A 21,956-nucleotide genomic window follows, 5' to 3' on the forward strand; every position below is an offset into this window, starting at 1 on the left:
GAGCTCTCACGGCACATATGGACAAAGCCCAGACTGGAGTCCCGATCTCCTGGCTCCCTTCTGGCCTTCCTCCTCCACCAATCTTTGTTCCACTCAAGCATGTGGCAAGTTGAAATGGTTCAAACAGCCCAAGATTTGGGTTTTTACAAGACTCCAAGGTCTTCCTTGGATAGTCCAGCAGCCCAAGGAGGCTGGAATCCATCTGCTCAGGAGAGGGGGGGAGACTCCTGTGCTTCCCACTGCCTCGGGCTGCACGTGGAGGGATGGGACCGTTTCCCTTCTGTGCAGGACATCTTTGTTGGCGGGATGTGGGTTCCCCTTCTCCTCCTCAGCACGTGGCCTCTTTTTTTGTCCTTTACTCCTGTCTGACTCTCTGTGGCCCCATTTGGGATTTTCGTGGCATAGGTGCCGGAGCGGTTGACCATTTCCTTCTGCAGCTCACTTTTACAGATGAGGAAACTGAGGTAAACAGGGTGAAGTGATTCGCTCACAGTCACACAGCTAGGAAGTGTCGTGTGACTTCCTACACTTCCATAGTATTGTAAGGAACTACTATGGGAGTAGTTCCATAGTAGGAACTATAGGAGGCCATATTGGAAGTCAGGAAAATGTGCCTTCTGGGTTCCAGACCCAGCACTCTATTCACTGCACCACCTTGTTGCCCTGCAGCCTCTGTTAGTAAATAATATGATCCTCCCCCTCCCCCCCACCTTCCCCCTCAAACATTCTCGCCACCACAAGAAGGAAGGAGAGGAGGGGACATTTCCTCTCTCCTCCCACCCTAGTTTCAGTGGTTAAGTGTGGTGAGGACTTTGCTTTGGCAACGGCACAACAAAGGGCAGGAGTCCCTGGCACAGCCTGGAGGCTGGCCCCGAGACCGTGGGAGGCGCCAGGGTGGACGCCTTGGCTGAGGAATATGAAGAAGAAGGGCTTGATTTCCTCCAGGCTAAGGCTTCTGTGCCCACCCTAAGGAGGTTGGGACCTGACCTTCTGGGAAGGGGGCGCCAAGGAAGGGCAATGGGAATCAGGAGAGCCCTCCAGGAGTTCTCTCCAAAACAGGGTCAGCTCCCAGAGGACAAACCTTGGGGCACTTGTCCCTTCCTATCCCCTGGGCCTAGCACACAATAGGTGCTCAAAATGATTCTTGATCCTCTTGGTCCCAGGGAAGCAAAACCTCATGGCTTTTGGAAATGAGCCGAGGGACCATGGAGGCAACATACATGGTCAGATTGGAACTCATGATATAATCTGGTTTTTCTAATTTTTTCCTTCTTTTGAGCTCCTCGAAACAATGACAGTGAGAAAGACAAAGGCCGGGAAAGGCAGAGAAGAAGGGCCAAAAGAGAGAGCTTCTCTGCCTGATCCCTGGCAGCCTTGCAAAGGCTAGTTGGGAAATCAGAGAATGGAATTGGGATGGCAGATACTTCCAGATTTAGCTTCCCTCCTCTTTCCAAGCCTCTTTACCTGCCTTCCTTCCATGCTTAGAGGAAGAGAGGGAAGGGAATAAGCACCTACTATGTGATAGGCCCAGTGCTAAGCACTTTAACAAATATCTCATTTGATCTTCACAACCTGTTGCTGAGAAACTGAGGTGATTTGCCCAGAGTAAGCATCTGAGGCAGGATTTGAACTCAGGTCTTCCTGACTCCAGCCCCAGTGTTGTATCCATTATCCCACTGGCTGCCTTGGGTGAAAAATTGTACCTCTCCTTTGCCAAAGCTAAGCCATTGATCCCATCATCTCCTACCTATGTCATCAAGGACCTTGCTCTACCCATTTCCTTTTTTTCCCATCTTTAATTCCTCCCCCCCCCAAAAAAACCAAACTAGATTCTTCTCCTTTGTCTACTGTGCCTGATGTTTCTTCCCATTAGGGCAAGAGTCCCCGTGGGAGGATGGCTCCCCCATGTGCTCTCAATTCACCTTCTCCCTGGGCTAGAAGCCTTCATCGAGAGCAATATGTCAATAAGGATTTCTTATTAGGTGCTACGTACTGTGCAAAGTGCTAGGGACACAAAGACAGGCAAAATACAGTCTGTGCTCTCAAGAAATGCATTGTGTAACAGGGGAGACAACATGCAAACAATTAGATACCAACAAGATACATACAGGCTGAATTGGAGAAATTACCCTTAGCTCTGGGGAAGATGAAGAAAAGCTTCCTCCAGAAGTGACAATTTAGCTGAGCCTTGAAGGAAACCAGAGGAACAAGAAGGCAGAGGGGAGGAGAGAGAATTCTGGCGTGAGGGAGAGCGGGTACCAATACCCAGGGTCCTTCCATTGCTTTGGGAGATCCAAGCCCTGGATCCTCCAGGATCATATTTGAAAACAGTCTGCCCTTCAGCATAGCCATTTCCCCCCTCATACTTCCACTAGATTTCGGGTCAGCGTAAGAATTAAACAGGAAGCGGGGCAGGGGGAGTTTTGTGGACGCTACGGTCGGGGCCGTCAATGATCCAGAGCCCGTGTGCCCAAATACTCATCGCAGAGATTGCAATAAGCTACTGTAAGCACCCCAAAAGAAATGCCCAAATTTGTTCTCCAGTATGAAGGGAGGGCCAACTAATTTTACGCAGATTTCCCCAATTATGGTGGGGCCACATCCCTCTCCACTGTGATGCAGAAGGCATAACCGGCCATCCAGGGGTCTAGCCGCCATAGACAGAGCTAAGCGGCAGAAAGAGGAACGGGAGTGAGTCTCAGGGCCCCTCCAAACCCCAGCATTCAATGGGAGGTGCTGAGGAAGGGCCCTTCAATGTTCTCTTAGGAGCCCTGACTCACGCTTTTGTCTGTTTTGGGTTCTAAGTCTATCATCCAATGTTTTAGCTGCTTTGGTTTGATGCTCCCTGCTGATCTGATCTGTATTCTCCTTGTACCTTCATTGAAGTCACTGATAAAAATGGTGCTTAAGGGGCAGCTAGGGGGCGCAGTGGATAGAGCACATTGAATTCAGGAGGACCCGAGTTCAAATCTGGTCTCAGACACTTAACACTTTCTAGCTGTGTGACCCTGGGCAAGTCACTTCACCCCAGCCTGGGGGGGAAAATGATGCTTAAAACCTGGGCAAGACCAGAAGCTTTCTCCAGGCTGGCATCAAGCCGTCCTCACTGAGTTCCAAGTACGGGGCTCTCCCCATTGAATGGTATGACCCACCCAGCTCACAGGTACTCAGAGCCCGAATGTCAATCATATTTGACCACTGCTGAGGATACTATTGAGGGCACTACTGAAGGCGCTGCTGAGGGTGCTGTGGAGGGCACTGCACAGAGCTGGCCTGAACGGGCCTACTGAGTAATGGGTTTGAGGCTTCACTGGGACAGCCCTGACAGCTGGGCCGCTTCCTTCTTGTGGCTGGGAGAGGACAGACTAGGAAGTGGGACTCTCACGCTCCATCCCGCCTCACCTTCCCCTGACCCTGCAGCAAACACCAGCGGTTTTTACCTCCCACTTCCTTTTGACACTGCCCAGGCTTTGCCTTTGAATCTTCATCTTTCCCAGGATTCCTTTCCCTGGGCCCACTCCCTTTCTCCTGTCACTGCCCGTGGCACGCCCTTCCCTCGGTTTTAAAACGGGATCTGAGAGTCTCAGAGCTTCAGGAATCTCCGGCACCTTCCAGGCCAACCCAGCCCTGAATGGGGATTCCTTCTTCAAGAAACCCAGCGGGGAGCCCTCCCTCTTGCCTGTTCCCACCTTCTCAGTCATCCAACCAGCCTCTTACTCCTCCTCCTGGGCCACCCCTCCCTTCTGCTGCACCCTGGCCCAGCCCCTCAGCCCAGATGTGGCCACCCTAGTTCCAACTCAGCCAGCTTGTCTGGGTTTCGCTTGGCAGGGCCAGTGCCCCAGGGCTTGGGATGGAAATCCCAAGCCAATCCTCAAACCAAGGCCAAAGACGAGGCTTCTCGGGCCCCGCCAAAAGCCCAGGGCCCCTGACGTGCATCTCACTAGATCTTCCCCAAGGGACAGCTCCTGTCCCCACAAGGATAATGTCCCCATTTTACAGGTGAGGAAACAGGGCCCAGAGAGGCAGGAGGGAGGGGGGATTTATGAAAGGTCTGCTAGGGACTAGCAGAACCAGGACTCCCTGGCTTGCCTGGATTTCCTCTCCGTGTGTCTTAGTCCCCAGAATTTCCCTGGCTAAGTGAGCTCAGGGGCTGCACCGTCTAAATTCAGCTGGCTCATCAGAGCAAGGAACAGATAAGCCACCTCTGCCCCATCGCCATCTAGCCGGGGGCTCGTCCCCAATGGTCACGGAGTCTCCAGGGACCTTATAAGCCACACAGTCCAATTAGAACCTGAGTGGGGGACCCCTTGTCTACAACATTCTCAGCAAGTACTCATTCACCTGCTCGAAGAAGTGATGGAGAACTCACTACCAACCAGGGCGGCCCAGCCCATCCCTTGTTCTTTCACCCGTTGCCGCTGCCAGGGCTCCAACACACAATCCCCTCGCCCAGTTGGGCCCGTGCTCACCATTATGGTCCCTCTCCGGCTGCTTCTGGGCTAAGGAGCGTTCCGTCCTCCTCTGCCTGGTTGGGAGAAGTCACTGTGACCACAAGACCAGATCTCCCTGCTAAGTGAGAGGCTGGGCTGGGCTGCCAGTTCCTCCCACCACGCCCTCCTGGAGGCCCCGGGGCCCAGGGCTTTCCTCAGATCTCAGCTGTTGCCACACCACCTTGACTCTAAAAAGGGAAGTGGTGGCCCGGGCCCAGAGCAGAAGTGCCGAGGACAAAGGGACGGACTGCTCTCAAAGGGCGTCGAGGGGTGCCCAGAGAACCTTGCCCACATTTGGCACCCCGTCCTCCCATCAAGGCCTCCTTTGCCTGCCTCCGGGAGGCCCCCATAAAGCCAGGGCTGAAAGGGCCCTTAGAGAGCTGGGCCAAACTCTTCTTTTGAGCTCTCCCTCAAATGGAGCTTCCCATCATTGCCAAGAGGCCCAAACGTAAACGGCTGGAAAGTAACTCTCCAACCTAAGCGGCTTCTGCAGGCAGCGATCAGCAAAAGTTCGGTGCCACAAGGTGCTGAGCCAGGAGGGACCCCAGGCCCTCTAGCAGAGGTCCCATCTAGCTAGTAACGCCCTCGCAGCCACTCCTGCCACCGCTGACAACGAGAATTAGTTGGTTCTGGCCAGTAAAGGGAGCGGCTCCCCTTTTTCTGGAAAGGTGGTGCAATCCATGACTTGTTAGCCATGGGCTCTGTGGGAGTATGGGAGAAGAAGAAAGCCCAAGAGGTCTTGTTCGATCATCAAGCAGCAAATGGCTTCAAGAAAGGGCGAGGATCCAGCACACTGAGAACCGACAGGGCAGAAAGCCATCCTTGAGCTTGGAGTCCTCTCTGGCTGCATGCTCAGCAGGGCTCATTTGCCCAAGGACATTAAGGACCGGGAGAGAAAATGGGGCCATCCAGGCCTGGACCCCTGAGTCTGGCTCCAGCCCCACCTCCAGGGGCCATGTCCCTTGTCCCCTTCATGGTATCAGAGCACTAACAGTAAGCCAACAGGAGGCTACACGGACTCCAAGTGGCAGAGAGCTGTGAGTCAAGGCCTCCGAGGGCCTCAGTTTCCCCACCAGGCAAAATAGGGATCATCACCTTTGGCATGCTTACCTTCTCATGGAGCTTTTGTGGAACTCAGATGAGAAAAGGGACCGGTTCTAGACATACACAAGCAGTAGCGGGATCAGCAGAAGGGCGGTTACTGCGCTCCACGAGGAAGTGGTTTCAAATCTTGCCTCTTGACTTCTCGGGGCTTCAGGCAACCTCTGTGGGGCTGAGGTGCTCAGTCAGAGACAACATGATCTGCTGGGAGCGGCCATCCCTCAAGGACTTGGATGAAATGGTGCAGGTCCTTGTGGACATTTGTGTAAGGAAGGTTCCCGGCCGGTCTGCCCCTTGTCTTCTGGCTCCTTTTCCTCTTCCTCAGTCATTAACACTTCCGAAGGCAGAGGATTTGTTCCTTAGCAGAGAGCGGTTAAAGGAAGGCCCTCTTCTTCAAGACGGCGGCGTGTTGGTCTCTAAAAGGGTCAGAGTGATGAATTTCCAGGCATGGAGTCTGTGGCCTCCAAAGGAGCTGGTCCCTTGGAACCAGAGCCTTTCCTGGCCCCAGTGTGGGCCCCTGGGGGCCGCCCGTCCCATTCCCTGCTCAAGTGGGTCCTGCCTGATTTTGGGGGAGTCTGAGGAAGCACCAGCTTAGGGACAAATTCAATCCATCATCAGAAGGAAACTCTCCCATCTTTAAGGCCGCATTTGCAGCATTTTCTCTGATGCTTTGTCAGAGGCGGCCTACTTAACCTTTAAAAGGAAAGACTAACCTTTTAATGAGAAGTTTGCTCATTAGAAAGATGGAACAAAGCATCCTTGGCTCAGCCCTCCCACACGAGGCAGCCTCCCTTCAGCAGCTCTAAAACAGGGGGGTAGGCCTGGTGGGCTTGATGATCTAGGATGGACCGTCCCACGTTCTAAAGCTCTAGATCAGGAATTCTTCACCCGGGCACCAAAAGGATTTTGGCATGGATACCCAGGGGGTTTATGAACGGGGATGGAAAAACCAAAGGAAACCCCCCATCTTTATTTCCATGGATTTGGTTTCCTTTGGAGTCCTCTATTTTATTGTATGCATTTGAGGCCCCCAATCCGAGAAAGGATTCGGAGGCTTCTTTGGCAGACTGCTGCCCCCAGAGACAGCAGCCAAAAGAAGTGAGGAAGGCCTGAATCCTGCCTGAATCTCTGCCTTACCGAGTTCTAAGGAGTGTCCCGGCTCTGACATTCTAAGCTCCACATTGGAAGGGCCCTTCCAGCTCTTCCCCTCTGCCTCTGAAGGTTCCTCACGGTCCTGAAATTCTAGGCTGTGCAGTCTCTGCTGGGGTAGGATTCAATTAGTATGCTCAGTAAAGGCACAGTCCAGAACGCCGCCTCGAGGCATATGCTCCCGCAGAGGAAGCCATGACAGATAGAGCCTCTGTTCAGTCAGGCTGAAGGGCAGCGTCGATTCCCCAAGCTCACGGGAAGCTAGAGCAGCAGTGGCAGGCATCGTCACACAAAATGACAGCTAGTTCATCTGTAGGCGACTTTCCTGGCTTCTGCAGCCAGGGGTCCGAGGCACCGAGTTACAGCTCCGAGCTGCAAAGGACCCAAGAGAAGACGGCTCCCGTCCCCTGGTTTTCCCCATGGAGGGGCCTAGTCTTCAGCTTCCCAATCCAGGGCCTTCCTGCTGGCTCCACGGCTCTCAAGTGAAGCTCGGTCAGTGTTCTCAGTGTCCCACGTGATGGCCATTCACCACCTTGAGGTTTTGGTCCCCCCCACACACACACCTGGCCTAGTCCCTGATAAAATCTGGCCTGCGGCCCCTCACGGCTCCTTCCAATTGTTCATAAGGGTATCCCCTTGCAGGGAAAAAGCGCTTTCATAGACAATGGCTCATGCGAACCCCACCATGCTTATGATGTTAGCTAGCACAACGATTATTCTCCCCATTTTGCAGATGAGGAAACTGAGTCAGTGAGGAAAGTTCAGAGTGACTCTGACAAATATCTGTGTGACTTAAAAAAAAATTTCAATTCACCAAAAAAGTATTTTTGGCTCACTGAAAACAGCTATCAACACCTCAGGATGGCTTGTGTCATCTTTATTTCAGAATCCATCTCTCCATCTCCATCTCCCCCAGAAAACCGCCCTTTCTAACAGAGAAAGAGCACAACAACCAGCACAGCGGGAAAGGAAGGTTAAGGTCATCTGCCACATGTGGGGTCTCTCCTGTACAAAGGAGGGAGACCAGGAAATGTCCTCTCATTTTCAAGGGCCACGCTTGGCCATCACACAGAGCATCGTGGCACAGCATCGGGCAGAGGCACTCCCTAGGCACACACCGGATTCTCCTCATCCATAAAGAGGTATAAGAACAATGCACGTGGTCCCTAGAGGCCTCAGAGGAGTCACGGAATTGGATGTTTATTTGGAAGCACCAGCATAGAGCATCAAGTCTGCTTCATTCATTTTCCTTGAGAGAAAACTGAGGCAAAAACAGTTGAGCTCCCAGCCTGCAAATCCCACCCCGGTGCTTCTTCTTTGGCCTCGTGCTCTGAGGAAAGGCTTCCATAAGCCTTTAGCCGCTCTACAAATGGGGACAGCGATGTCAACTACTGATTCATAATAACAGCCCGGACAGGAGGTCAGATGGAACGCTTTCTAACAAACAAGACCTGGGCCTCTGCGTGTGGGCAGAGAGGCCCTCCGCTTGTCCCTGTGGCCCCACCAGGCCCCCACGCGGACCCCACTGCAAACCCTCCCCAGGACTTTGACCTATACATCCTGGCATCTTCTCCTATCACCTTGGAAGTCCCCTCTGCCCTCCAACAGGGAGGGCACTCAGCCCTAGCAGATCTCCATTGTCCTCCAAACTGCCTTCCCGCTTCTGGCCTGGCTTTCCAATACCTCCAGGCGTGGTACCTTCATGTCTCCACCTACTTCCCCTTTTGGCTTCCTTTTAGGAGGATCTTCCCTTATTAGAACATAAGCTGCTGGAGTTGGGGCAGGGCCCGTCCTTTCTCTTTGTATTTGACTGGCACGTAGCACTTAATGGATGCTTACTGACTCACTTTGACAGCCGGGGTCTGGGTTTTTCCTGCTCAAATAGGATGGGCGCTATCTTATTTGCAACGCACTTGATCATGACCAGAAGGGAACAGGGAGAGCCAGTGCAAAGTAGGCTGGGCTCGTGTCCTCGGAGAACAAGGTCCGTGCCGCCCCGGCTCAGCCTTTACCTGAGGGTGCCAGGCGGATGGATGCCGCAGGACACGTGTCCCAAATCCTCACGCCTCCCAATGCAACAGAGGCAGCTCAGCGGGATGTTCCCGCCCCCCCAGTGCTGATGCCCCTCGGTACCCACCCCCCCATCTGTTCCCAGCAAGGCTGCCCTGATAAGGTCCTGCTGTTCCCATGATGTCACCTAATCGAGGCCCGGTAACTGGCAAGAGGAATTTGTGATAAGGCCCGAGTTCCAAAAACAACTTGGCATTAGCCCTGCTTCAGCACAGCCTGGCCCAGCAGCTCAGGAGAAAGCCAGGGCCCAACCACAACCCCGCCCCCTGCCCCGCAGACCTGGAAGAAGGGACAGAGCCAAGAGAGAAGATGGACTTGGTGAGGGGTCTGAGACAGGAAAGGGGCCTGTGGGGAGATACCGGGGCAGCGGCTTGTTGCTATGGGAAGGCTTAGGATCCCAAAGCCTTTCTCTTCTTCTAGACTAGTCCAAGGAGAAGTTGTCCATGGGCCGCACGCCGAGGACCACTGAGGTCCCATCTAACTCCAGCCTTCTCTGACACCCAGAATGACTAGCCTGGCAGGCGGGGTCCCAAGAGGGAAAGGAAGGGGGCAGCAATAATCAGTGGCCATCCTCCCTGGGCCTCTACTTCCCATGTCTTTGCTCTTCATGGTGTGGATCCCTCCTCCAGTGATGCATATCACAAGCCCCTCAAACCTTAGTAAGGGGCCCATGGCTGTTGCTGTGGCGAACAAATTCGCCCCTAGGCACATGCATCCGTCCCATGGGTCTGAGCTGGGCCCGAACCTCTCTGCCTCTGCCCCACTGGTCCTTGGGAAATGGGCACACAGCCTGTGTTCCAAGCTTGACCATCCCAGCAGGGCTGGCAGCTCCCGCTCTACTGGCACGGCCTTCCAGAACCCGGGCACACCTCCGGGCCGATGGGCCCTACGTGTGCAAGCTGGGAATTATGAAGTTAGCCCTGGGGATTGACCCACAAAGCCCAAATGTTCGGCCCTGTTCTGCTCTCTCGTTACCTTTCAGGCCTCCCAATTTGGCGACTAACAGAATGCTGGTAACCGGAAAAAGCAGGTTCTGGGCAACGATGGCTCAGAAGCCAGATCAGAAGGGGTTGAGAAGAGAGAGAGAGAGAAGTGGAGGCACCTTTTACACACAGTCTTTTCGAGGAGTTTACTCACAAAGGGCAAAAGAGATCTAGCATACAGTCAGTGGGACTGGAAGGATCAGGTGAGCGTTTTTCCCAGGATAAGGAGAGGTGGGCCCATTTATAGGTGGGAGAGAAGGAACAGGGAGCCGGGGAGAAATTGCAGGTAGGTGACAGAGGGAGGATGAAAGAGGAGGTAACCTGGTGGAGGAGGCAGGAGGGAATGGGACCACTTATGCAAGCAGAGAGCTTAGCCTTGGGAAGGAATAAAGCCACTTCGTCTTGTGAGACAGGGCTGAAGAAGTTGGTAGTAGGAGGCCCCCCAAGTGCTAAGAGAAGAGGAAGAGGGAAGAAAGGGGAGCTCATGGTGAATGGTCTCCATTTGTTTTTTCTGGAAAATATGAGGCAAGATTCTCATCTGAAAAGGTGGGGGGAGGTGGAGTCAGGAGATATTTGAGGAGAGGTGAGAAGGTTTGGGAGAACTACCACGGAGAGCAGGAGAGTGAGAATTGCCTCGCAGCAGCTACAGTCCAGTGGAAGTTGCGTAAATTTGTACTCGGGACAAATTGCATGATCTTTTCCACCTTCATGAAGGCAGTAGATCGTGGGAACGAGCCCAAACTGGGGTTTGGCAGGGCGTGATCGCTGATGTGATGAGGGGGCCCAGGAGTCAAGAGAGGAAGAGGGCACACGGTTGAACTACTTCACCAAGGGATCGAGATGAGGAAGGGAAGGGAGAGTGGTCTGAGCAGTCAAGGGGTCAGAGGTCTAGGTATAGAGATAGAGTACGGTTTGATAAGAGAAGGCAGAGGGCGAAGTAGAAAGTCATTAGATGACGGTCCGTTAAGCGTAGAGCATAGAGATGGCACGTTTGTGGCCGATGGCAAGATCTAGGGGGCGGCCATCTTTGTGGATGAAGAAGTTTGTGGGAGACGAGGAGGCTGAGGGGATCAGTGGTTAGGGTAGTCAGTAGGTAAGTCTTCTAGTACGAGGGCAGAACAGAAAATCTGAGAGTCACATAGCACTCACTAAGGAAGAAAGGGAGGTGACCTGGACATCTGCAAATATCAACAGGGACTTGGATTAGGTGGAAGAGCTGAAGAACACGGGACTCAATGGAGGAAAGGTTACTGGGTGATGGGGGTGGAGAGAAAGCCTGGAGGCAACAATGGGGAGCAAGGTGTGGGCCAACTCCCTCAGCCTGATCAGGAAAATTAGGGAACTCCCCCTCATGTAATCTAATTCCAACCCACTGGATCTCTTGGCATGGTCCAGTTTCCCAGGGCATTTCTGGGGCCTCCCTAGTCTCTGAGGGTAGGACCCAAGTTGGGTTTTTTTTTAATCTTCGTCTCCCTGGCACATGGCAGGGGCCTAATATAAGTCTGGTGAAGTGAACTGGATCGAATTCGATGTTCTCATGCAGAGAGGGAGGGGGTGGCTCTTTCTGCCAAACACACTCATCTAACATGCCTTTGGAATGAGGATAACCTTGGATTTGGCCTGGAAACTGACCCTTTTTCCCAGGATCCCGGCGGACTGATGGGTGGGGCTCCGAGCTTAGTTACTGCATTACCTAGCCGAGCCAAAAAGCACAAAGAGATTCCCCATCAAAAAGTTGCCAGTGTCTGAAATGTACACCTCTGGAGGTAAGTAACCTTTGAACTATGATCTCCTCTTCTCAGTGATCAGTCCCCTTCCCAGAATTACCCACAATGACAAGTGCACAAAAGCAGGCTCACTGGTTGTTTGGAGAGGTAACTTCATAAAAATCAGGGGGTTCCAGCAGCCTGAGAAACTGAAAAGAAGCATGATGGGCACTTCAAGGGGAACCGGACGTCTGTATACACGGGTCCTTCCTTACCAGAACTCTTCCACCAAGTACAGGGGACACCACATGCAATCTGCTCGGTTCCTCGAAGAACCAAAAACTTGACCTTCAGGGTTGGGAGATGGCTGTGAATGAGGAAGACCGAGACTTCAGAAGACTCCCGATTCTTGGGGGTCCCAAGGGCAATGGAAAGACAGATGCACAGCCCCATTGAGAACCGGCAGAAAAAGACACTGGGGCCACAGGACCTGATTCGAATCTTGGCTCTGTTACTTATTAGCTGTGGGGGCTGGGATAAGCCACTTTCTCTCTCTGGACCTCAGTTTGTCCATCTGTAAAACGAACAGCTTGGACTAGATGAGGAGCAACGGACCCTTCTGGCTCTAGATCTTAAAACCTTAAGGATGGCCAGAAAAAGAAATGGGCCAGTCACCTGCCAGATACACAGCTCTCCAGGCACACCATCGCCCACGGAATGTGCCAGTTCAGTCCCAGAAACGCTTCACAGGGGCAGGTCCTGAAGTAGGCTCCAGTGAGAGGTCGCCCAGGCCTTAAAGGGCCCCTCTGCCCACCCTACTAGGTACAAACAGCCTACTGATGACAAGGAAACATCATTCCTGGCAAACAATTATTAGGACCAGCCCTGGAGGCAGGAGGACCTGAGTTCAAATTTGGCCTCCGACACTTAACACTTCCTGGCTGTGTGACCCTGGGCAAGTCACTTAACCTCAATTGCCTCAGGGGGAAAAACCTACTAGAAACAATTATTAGGCATCTACTGGTTATGGGAAAGAAAAAAGTTTGGTTGTTGCTATCCTCCAGGGGCTTAGATCCTAATAGGGGGTGAGATGGATGAGGATGATGAGTGAGATGGCAAGATGTATCTGCGGGATGGCCCCAGAAAGTGCCAGCCAAGGTTGACAGTTGTAAGGGAGCGCTGGGTCCAAGGGATGGGAGAAAGGAGGAAAGGGGGGAAGGGAGGAGTCTGGTTGAAGTCCACAGCAGAGGAGGCTGGCTTGAACAGGAACTTCTTTTGAGCTTTATTCATTTCGGATCAGGATTCACTCACAAAGCTCTCTGAGCCTGTGGCTCCTCATGTTGACCCCCCCCCCCAAACTTCCATCTGCCCAAGGGGAAAAGAAGGCTCATAAAAGCCTGACTCTATTGTGAGGTTTTCGTAAATATTTGTTAAGTGTTTGGCCTCCTGGCCACCATATTGGGCCCTATGCCCAGGAATGTGAGGAAATAATGGGGTTGCCCATGGGCCTCTCAAGGTTTCACCAGAACAGGGCCCAGCTGGGCCTGGCCACAGGAGCAGGAGGCGCAGCAGGCCCCACTCCTTGAGGCCACAGGCAAAAATAAACATACCCAGGTGCTGCCACAAATGGAGAAGGCTCGGAGTTGGGGCCAGGATGTGGACAGCTAGGGTGGATGATGCTGCCCGGGGTCCAGGGCTGGACGGGACCCAGGCTGGGGACTGGATAAACTCAGTGCCAGGACCTCAACTTCACACAGTTTTTGGCCGTCCTGCTCAGATGATTTCATTGCAAGCTTCCTGCCCAGAGCAGGGCATGCTGCCCACTTCCCCCCCTCTTTCCTTAGTGCAGGCCTCGGTTACAAGAAGGGCTCGAGTTTGCCTAGGGCCTGAAGGTTCACCAAGTGCCTTCCTCCTAACACCCCTGGCAGGGAGCCGGTTTGAGAACAAGCATCACAAGCTCCACCAAACAGACAAAGAAGCTGGGATCGCAAGAGGCACCGAGAGGCCGGAGTTTAAGCCTGTCCTCTCTCCTCACTCCCTCTCTGACCCTGGGTAATTGGCTTTAACTCTCTAGGCCTCAGTTTCCCCTTCTGTAGAATAATCTCTAAAGCCCCTTCCAGCTCTAATCTCCAGTCCCATCATGCCATCCCACAGCTCATGTTCTTTCTACCACGTCACACTCACCTCTTAGTTATAGCTCTTTGTATTCATGCCAAATAGTAATGGACCCTAGTTTGTCGTTGTTGTTGCCATACAAATTATTTCATTGGACCTCCTGCTGTAGAAACTACCTCTGCTGCTGCCAGATGGGGCAACTTATCTGTACCCTAAGATTTAGACTCTGAGCTGCGTGCAGTCATCGAAAGGCTAAGGGACATGGCCAAGGTCACAGAACAAATATGTTCCAGAGTTTGAACTTGAGCCCAGAATCCCCTGCCTGCCCCTCTCCCCTGTGGCCTCTCAACTTCAGAGGAACTTTCCTAAAATCAAATCTCTGACTATGTCACATTTCTGCTCAGGAGCCTCAGAGACTGCTCATTGGCTCCGGGATAAGTCCCAAAGTCCCTAGCGCAGTATCCCAAGTTCTCCGTGAGTTAGCCTGGTCTGCCTTTCACATCTCCTTTCCATGTCTCCCCTGTAGGATCTCTGGCCTCTGGTCAGATTGCTCTGCTTACAATACAAAACAGCTCTTGCCTTGAACTAACTTAAAAAAAAAAAAAAGAAAGAAAGAAAGAAAGAAAGAAAGAAAGAAAGAAAGAAAGAAAGAAAGAAAGAAAGAAAGAAAGAAAGAAAGAAAGAAAGAAAGAAAGAAAGAAAGAAAGAAAGAAAGAAAGAAAGAAAGAAAGAAAGAAAGAAAGAAAGAAAGAAAGAAAGACGGACCATGATCCTTTGTGCTTTTCAATTGTCCTGAAAACCACTCAGTGAGAAATTATAAATTCAAGGGCTAGGTGGGTTCTTTTCAAAAGTTTATCAGCAACATCTGACTTAAAACAGAAGCAAGGGATCCTCAGTCATTAGGGTGGGAAATTAGAAAAGGGAGCTCACAAGGGCCTCAGAAATCCTAAAGGCGACCCAAGATGAGCATGCACAACTCCATGCTGAGAAATTGAACGCTCATAGGAACAGGTGACTATCTCCAAAAGGATCAAATACCCAAGAAAACGGAAAGGGGATGAGCTACAGGCCAGATCTCAGGAGGCAAAAGCAGATAAGGCCATCCGAGAGTTGTCGAGCAAAGGAAGTTTGTTGCATGAGTGAATCTTATGGAGCTTTGAAAGATCCTGCCCAGCTCCCCAAAGCACACAAAGCCCAAGAGCAGGAAAATGAAACAAAACAACAATAATAACAAAACAGCTAAAGTCTCAGCCAGGGAAACCACCGATTCGGTTAGCGAATATCAGATACCTAAATAGCACCTACAATTTTGCAAATAGAATCCAGCAACTAAGCCCCACATCGCCCTTCACAACAACAAGTAGGCATTCTAACTGACATGAAAGGAGAGGAGAATTCTGGGAAAATAATCAATATCATAAATCACATCAATGAGAGAAAAATGAGGTGACACAATTTTATCTTTGGGTGCAAAGAAAGCCTTTCAAAAAGAGAACACTCATTTATGCTCAGAACAAGACCTGCAAATCTTAGAGGTGTCCTTCCCTAATATGATTAAAAAGAAAATTATGTTAATAGAACAGAGCAACATTGCGATTAAAACCAGTTACAAAAAACCAGACCCATCCACTCTTACCACTCAAGGGTCAACCCAAAATAACAAAGGTATCCCATGGTGAAAGGTCATAAGATATACCCCAAATCCTTTTCATTTCAAGAATAAAGGGAAACTACTTAGGAGAAGCAGGTGACACAGTGGAAAGAGTTCAGAGGAGCCGGGTTCGAATTCCAAGTTGCTACTTCCACCCTGATGGACTTTAAGTTGTAGGCCCTTCCTTTCTCAACTATAAAATGCAGCTATATAGGAGTTGGACAAGTTGACCTTTAAGGTCTCTTCAATTTAAAATCGATTCTCTTACTATAATGAAAAGAATCCAACAAATATTTGGGCACTAACCTCTTAAGGCCTCCAAGATTACCTCAGAATAATGTTTACAGATAACTAGACAAAACTAAGTAAATGGGAGGGCTCCCTTGGTTCATGGTTAAGTTAAGCAAATACAATCAAAAGGTCAGCAATTCCCAAATTCATTTACTGAGAAACCAATTTTAATCTAAGGATAACGAAAGATTTAACAAGATACAATCCAAATTTGCATGGAAAAGTCAACCAGTAAAAATAGTAATCATTATAAAAAGGAAACCAGCACTGCCAGCTTTCTAAATGAATATCAAATCATCATCATAAATGCAAGTACACTGTCCTGCACTTGAAAAATAAGAGTGACAGAGATCAATGGAGCAGAAGAGAAAATGCAGAAACAATACCAATGTATAGAAAAAGTCAGCATTCGAGCAACAAGGAGAATGAAATTATAATTTGATTTCATAAAAAAAAAAAACCCAACCTTGAGGAATACTGGATGGTTAGATGGCAAGAAATGGCTTGGGAGTCATACTTCATCTCACATACCACAATAAATTCTAATTGGATCATTAATCTAAATAGAAACAAATTGTAAAATAATTGGGAAAAGGAGGAATCACGGACTTGTTCCAATTATGAAATGGACGGCCCTGTAAGGCAGAATTAGAGAGAAGTAGAGCCCTAATTCCAAGTTCTTCAGCACTGGAAGCTGGATGACCTCTTGTCAGGGATGTCATTGGGGCATGTTTCTAATAGATTAGGTGGTAAACACTTGAGTACCTTCCAACAGTGAAATTCCCTGTCAATGGATGAATGAGTGAATGAACAAATGAATGGGCCAATGAATGAATGAATGCTGATCTATTCCCAAAGAAAAAGGAAGTCTTCTGTTGTTCCAGGCTGGTTGTGAACCATCACACATCAATCTATCGATAGGTATTTATTGAACAGTACTACTATGCCCAGCCCCATATTAGGTGTTGTGGAAGATGAGCTCACAGAAGTAAGAGTTCACTGTCTAGTTCAGGAGCTAAAGCTTAGATGAAACTGTCACACAGACAGATTTTGCCTCAAAGTAGAGGAAAATTTCCTAACAATAAAGGCTATTCAAAAATGAATTGGGAGGGCTCCGGAGGCGGCGAGTTCTCCACCTTTGAAAATCTTTGGTAGGAGACTGTATGAACATTCCCAGGGATTCTCTGGGGAAGATTTCTCTAAACCAGTGTTTTCTAAAATGTGCTACAAGGGACCCTGACACGCTTCAAGTGTGTTGTTTGTTTGTTTTTAAAATGAACTTCATGGTATTTGTTAATAGGCATTTTACTACAAGGAGTCTATCAAAGATTTTTTTTAATTGAAAGGTCCTATCACTATGGCAAAGTTTGGGAACAGCCAGGAGGACCCGAGTTCAAATCTGATCTCAGACACTTAACACTTCCTAGCTGTGTGACCCTGGGCAAGTCACTTAACCTCAATTACCTTAGCATAAAAAAAAAATGAAAAAAAAAGAAACGTTTGGAAACTGCTGTTCTACATGTAAAATGTATGGGATTACCTGTCATCGGGGGGAGGGAGTGGAGGGAGGGAGGGGATAATTTGGAAAAATGAATAAAAAAAAAAAAAAAAGAAAAAAAAAAAAAAAAGGAAACTGCTGTTCTAGACCCAGCTTCTTAAACAGTGGTTCACAATCCCATAGGGGGTTTTGTAACTGAATGTGTGGGCTACAAAATTATGATTTATTATCAGTAAATATTTGATTCTCCTATTATTTTATATATCTATATATCGGGGGTCATGTAAAAAAATTTTAGGCAAAAAGGCCATGAGTGGAAAAAGTTTAAGAAGCCTTGTTCTAGACCACAAGACAGATTGTGTTGGGCTGGGGGAAATTAGAGACTTTAAGGAAAAGATGGCACCTGAGCTGAAAAGGAAGAGGAGGACTGGAATACAGAGGAAAGAGTTATTGACTAGAATAAGTATTTAATTGTTGTTGTTCAGTTGTTTTTTAGTCATGACCAAATCTCTGTGATTCCGCCTGGGGTTTTCTTGACAGAGATACTGGAGTGGTTTGCCATTTTCTTCTCCAGCTTATTTTACAGATGAGGAAACTGAGGTAAGCAGGGTTAAATTACTTGCCTAGAGACACCTGATACCTGAGGCCATATTTAAACTCAGGAAGATAAGAAAGAAAGAAGAAAGAAGGAAGGGAGGGAAGAAAGAAGAAATGAAGGAAAAGAAGAGAAGGAAGAAAGAAAGAAAAGGAAGGAAGGAAGGGAAGAAAGAAGAAGTAAAGGGAAAAAAGAAAGAAAGAAGAAAAGAAGGAAGAAGAAATGAAGGAAGGAAAGAAAGAAGAAATGAAGGAAGGAAAGAAAAGAAAAGAAGGAAAGAAAAGGAAGGAAGGGAAGAAAGAAGAAATGAAGAGAAGAAAGAAGGACAAAAGAAGTGAAGGAGTGAAATAAAGAAAGAAGGAAGGAAATAAAGAAGAAGAAAAGGAAGGAAGAAGAAACAAAGAAAGAAATGAAGGAAGAAAAGGAAGGAAGAAAGAAGAAATGAAAGAAGGAAAGAAAGAAGAAAAGAAGAAGGAAGGCAGAAAAAAAGAAAGGGAAGAAGGAAGGAAGGGAGGAAGGGAGAGAGGGAGAAAGGCAGGAAGGAAGGAAAGAAAGGAGAAAGGGAGGAAGGGTGGGTTAGAGGGGCCCCAAATTGTAGTTCCAGAGGACATCCTGAGAGGCCAGCCAGTTCAACCCCTTCGTTTGGTAGAAGAGGGGCGAGAGAAGAGACTTAACTGAAGTCCCACAGAGAGTTAATGTCTTGGAAGAGCGGAGCCTCCTGAATCCCACCGAACTGTTCTCTAGGCTCGGCCACATGGCCTCTCGTTTGATGGAAATTAGCGCAGAGAGCTCCATTAGCCCAACGGGGCCCGGCTGGGGACCCAGTAGGAGACTCCATTTTGCACAGAAAGTCTCCGCTTTTGCTGCTGCTCCCCTCTCCCCTCAGTGGTAGACAGCAGCTGGGAGCAGATTTGATCTCATCCTTCAGACGCTCAGAACTGCCACGCTTTCAGAAACTAGGGATTATGGGCCAAATAAAGAGCAGCTCCCAATTCTGCAGCACTGTCCTGTGGCCCAGCCCTTTCTCCTCTCATCCTCCCTAAAAAGAGGTGTTCCGAGTTCCCTCCCAGGCCGCTCTATGGGCAAGGCAGCTATGACCATCTTCCCATTTTCACCGAAGAAGAAACTGAAGCTCACTGAGATTACAAAGTGGCTCATTTATGGTCACCTAGTTAGTAATCAGGACCCAAACTCTAACTCAAGCCTTCTGACTCTGAGCAATCAGATTTTAAGACCCATCAGACACGGCGAGGAATCCTAGCCCCTCAGTGCCTTGATCGTCCTACTAATAAATGGGTTTTCTTTGGATCATTTCTCCCCTAGCTTGTTAAGTACAGATCATCCCTGGATGAACATAAAGAAATTGGCAGAGATGAAGAGACAGTGATGAGAGCAATCGACAAACTTCTCATCGAGTATTTATTAGGCACCTACTGTATACTAGACCCTGTTCTTGGTGTTGGGGATATAGGTACAAAAGGAAAACAGCTTTCACCCTCGAGATTACAATATGGGGAGGGGGAGACAACCTATACCAATGTAGACCTGATAGAAATTGGCATAAGAGGGGACAGGGAGCTCCTCACAGCTGGAGGATCAGGAAATACTTGGTGCAGAGGCTGGCACTTGAGCTGAATCTTGAAAGGGGAGAGGGGAAGTGGGGCAGGGGAGCTGTTTACACATGAGGGACCATCCAAGTGAGAGCAGAGTAGAGCTGCCCGTGACGCTAGGGCAGTGAGAAGGCCCAGTTTGACACCCCATCCATAGCATTGGTGCGTGTGAGTGATGGCTGCTAAAGTGAGAAAGGTGGGAAGGGGCCGCCCAGAGGGGACGCACAAGAGAAGGTTTTGGGGGAAGGGCCCCAAGGAGGGGAGTTCCTGCTTTATCCAGTCGGCAACACCGAGACTTTGCATCTTGGAGGAAAATGGGGCTGGCAAAGGGTGCTGGAGTCCAGGGCTCGGGTTCAAGTCCTAGCTTGATTTACCAGCTGCCTCGCCTGGGCCTTTATTCCCTTTCTTCTTTGAAGAGGAGGGGTTTGGATCTGAGGATCCTAACAGCTCGAGATCTTATCGGTAGATGTTATATGGAGTCTGTTACTAAGACAACGCTAATGTTCCAGGGGCATCTTGACTTAAGGCCGATGCTAAGATTTTGCCACATAAAACAGTGTGGCCACCGGGACGGAGTCCTAATTGGCCAGAATGGCACCTGGAACACAAATTCAGCTGCCAAGGGAGAGAGGGAGCAGGGAGCTGGGTGGGGGCCTGGCTGGGGTGGAGCTTCCTTGGTATCTGGCTGGGGGAGGGAAGAGAGAGAGAGAGGGAAGGGCACGGCGTGGTCGTTTCCCAATTTAAATAATCATCTTTGCCAACCTGCTGTTAAGATCTGCCACTTCTACCCACTAAAGGAATATCTTCATTGCCAGCAACGCCTCCTGGGCCAAAGCCCCATCTTTTTTTGCCTAGTTCTGGTTTTGATCACACTGGCTTCCCCATATACCATCCTGGCCACTTGAGGCGGGCCAGGCTTACACCTCTCCACGGCATCCCCACGGCCTTCTACCTTTGGCTTACTTGAGTCCCTGGACAAAGATTCTAAGAGGTTCATGATCTCAGGAGTTTCTGCCGCCAGGGCGAAAGCAGTAAGGAACAGCTGAGACTGGTGACAGTCGCGGAGACGGAGAGAGACCCACAGAGACCCACAGAGAGATGGAGAGACATTGATGCAGAAGCCATTTTGACCAAGGCCTTGCTCGTTTTGGTAATCCTGAATGCCAGAGAAGGCCGGGGCAGGCAGGGAAGACTGCAGCTGGAAACAGCTGGATATTCCTTTCCCAGCAGCCTGGTACAAAGGACATCCAGCAGTCTGTCAGCGCATCAGTGCCAGACTCAGAACTCCAGCTGTTCCTAAGGAAATGCTGGAGAGAATTTGAAGGGAGCTCCGGGATGAGGCAGAAACTGACAGACCCCTCAGGAGAGAGTTGGAAGGGCCTCTGATTGTTCCCACAGGCTTCTGGGGCATCTGGGGGAGGAAGGCCTCAGTCCTGGGTTTCTCTAGACCGCTGTCCCAAGAAAGAAGTACGGGGTGGGACTGGAAAGGATCCCCAGCTTCCCCTCCCCTCGCCTTCAACTTTATCCTTTCATCTAAGTTTGCTTCTCCCAAGAAATTCTGTTCTGCTGCAGGTTCAAATGCTCTCCCGGAGGCTGGACCACACAGGGAGAATGGGTCGCGGTTCTGACCTGTCTGCTGGGGAATGGCGGAGGCTTTGTTTTTAGCTAAGCTATCCTCCAGCATGGCTGCTTTTTGGCCGTGTGACCTCGGCTAAGTCACCTGGCTGCTCTGAGAGACGGTTTCCTTCTCTAAAATGGCCATGGGAAGAATACTTGCTGCTCAGGAGCAAATGGGCCACTGTATAGAAAGCAGCCTGGTAGTGGGAGGCCAGCATCTCTGCTGGCTTGCAAAGGTGGCGTCCCCTGTCTCAAAGGGCCACCGTGGGGCTCCACCACCCTGCCGGGCCGGCCCAGGCTGCACACTTTGTAGTTCTTGGACCGCTGTCTCACTGGCAGTTAGGGTTCTCAATGTTCCCACAATCCCCAGGGGGACTGGAAAGGGAGGCCTGGGGAGCAGGAAAGCTCCCTGCTGCTCCCCTCCTCCAGGACTGTCTGTCAGCAGAGGACCGGCGACTCCAAATCCAGAAGGAGCTACCAGCCTAGGGCACCAATACTGGCAGCAGCCAGAGAGGGAGGAAGGGAGAAGGGAAAGGGAGGCGAAGGACGCTATCCCATGAGACCCGGAGGCCCTGTCCAAAACTCTCCCCTCTTCAAGAAGCTGGAGTGAGGAAAAGCCCCTGAGGGAGGCTGGGAAATGACTGGGTGAGTGTCCCCTTGGTGAAGATGTAGCCAAAGTGGGGGAGGGCTTTAAAGCACATGGCAACCTTCCTGCCAGAAGGGGCAAAGCCTTCTCTGATCCCCAGGAGGGGACCAAAGACTGGTGCTGCACCCCAAGTACAATGGCACACAGGTCAGAGGGTGGGCCCCTACCAAGCCCTTGGCCCAGCGTCTCAGAGCTCATGGCAAAGCTGTTCCCAGTCACTCGGCGGAGCAGGGCGCCTCCGATGAACACTGGCTGGCCTCTTCCCTCAGGCCCCCGAGCTAAGCCAAGCAGACTCTCAGGGAACTGAAGCTGCACATCTCCCCTCAGGGCCCGGTTTCCCTGGGATCTGGGGTCTCTGGCACCTCCCCCAGAGAGGGAGCCAGTCTTTGCCCAAAAACTTCAGGACTGGGGAGCTCACTTTATATCAAGTGCAC

At 50.4% G+C, this 21,956-nt stretch overlaps 1 protein-coding gene across 3 annotated transcripts in view; it reads right to left on the reverse strand.

Annotated features, from left to right (window-relative positions):
* NHSL2 (NHS like 2) overlaps window positions 1-21,956 on the reverse strand; it is a 75,201-nt gene that overhangs the window by 40,272 nt on the left and 12,973 nt on the right. The window lies entirely within an intron of this gene.

The sequence above is a fragment of the Sminthopsis crassicaudata genome, chromosome X, assembly GCF_048593235.1.
Source record: "Sminthopsis crassicaudata isolate SCR6 chromosome X, ASM4859323v1, whole genome shotgun sequence".
Lineage (NCBI taxonomy): Eukaryota > Metazoa > Chordata > Mammalia > Dasyuromorphia > Dasyuridae > Sminthopsis > Sminthopsis crassicaudata.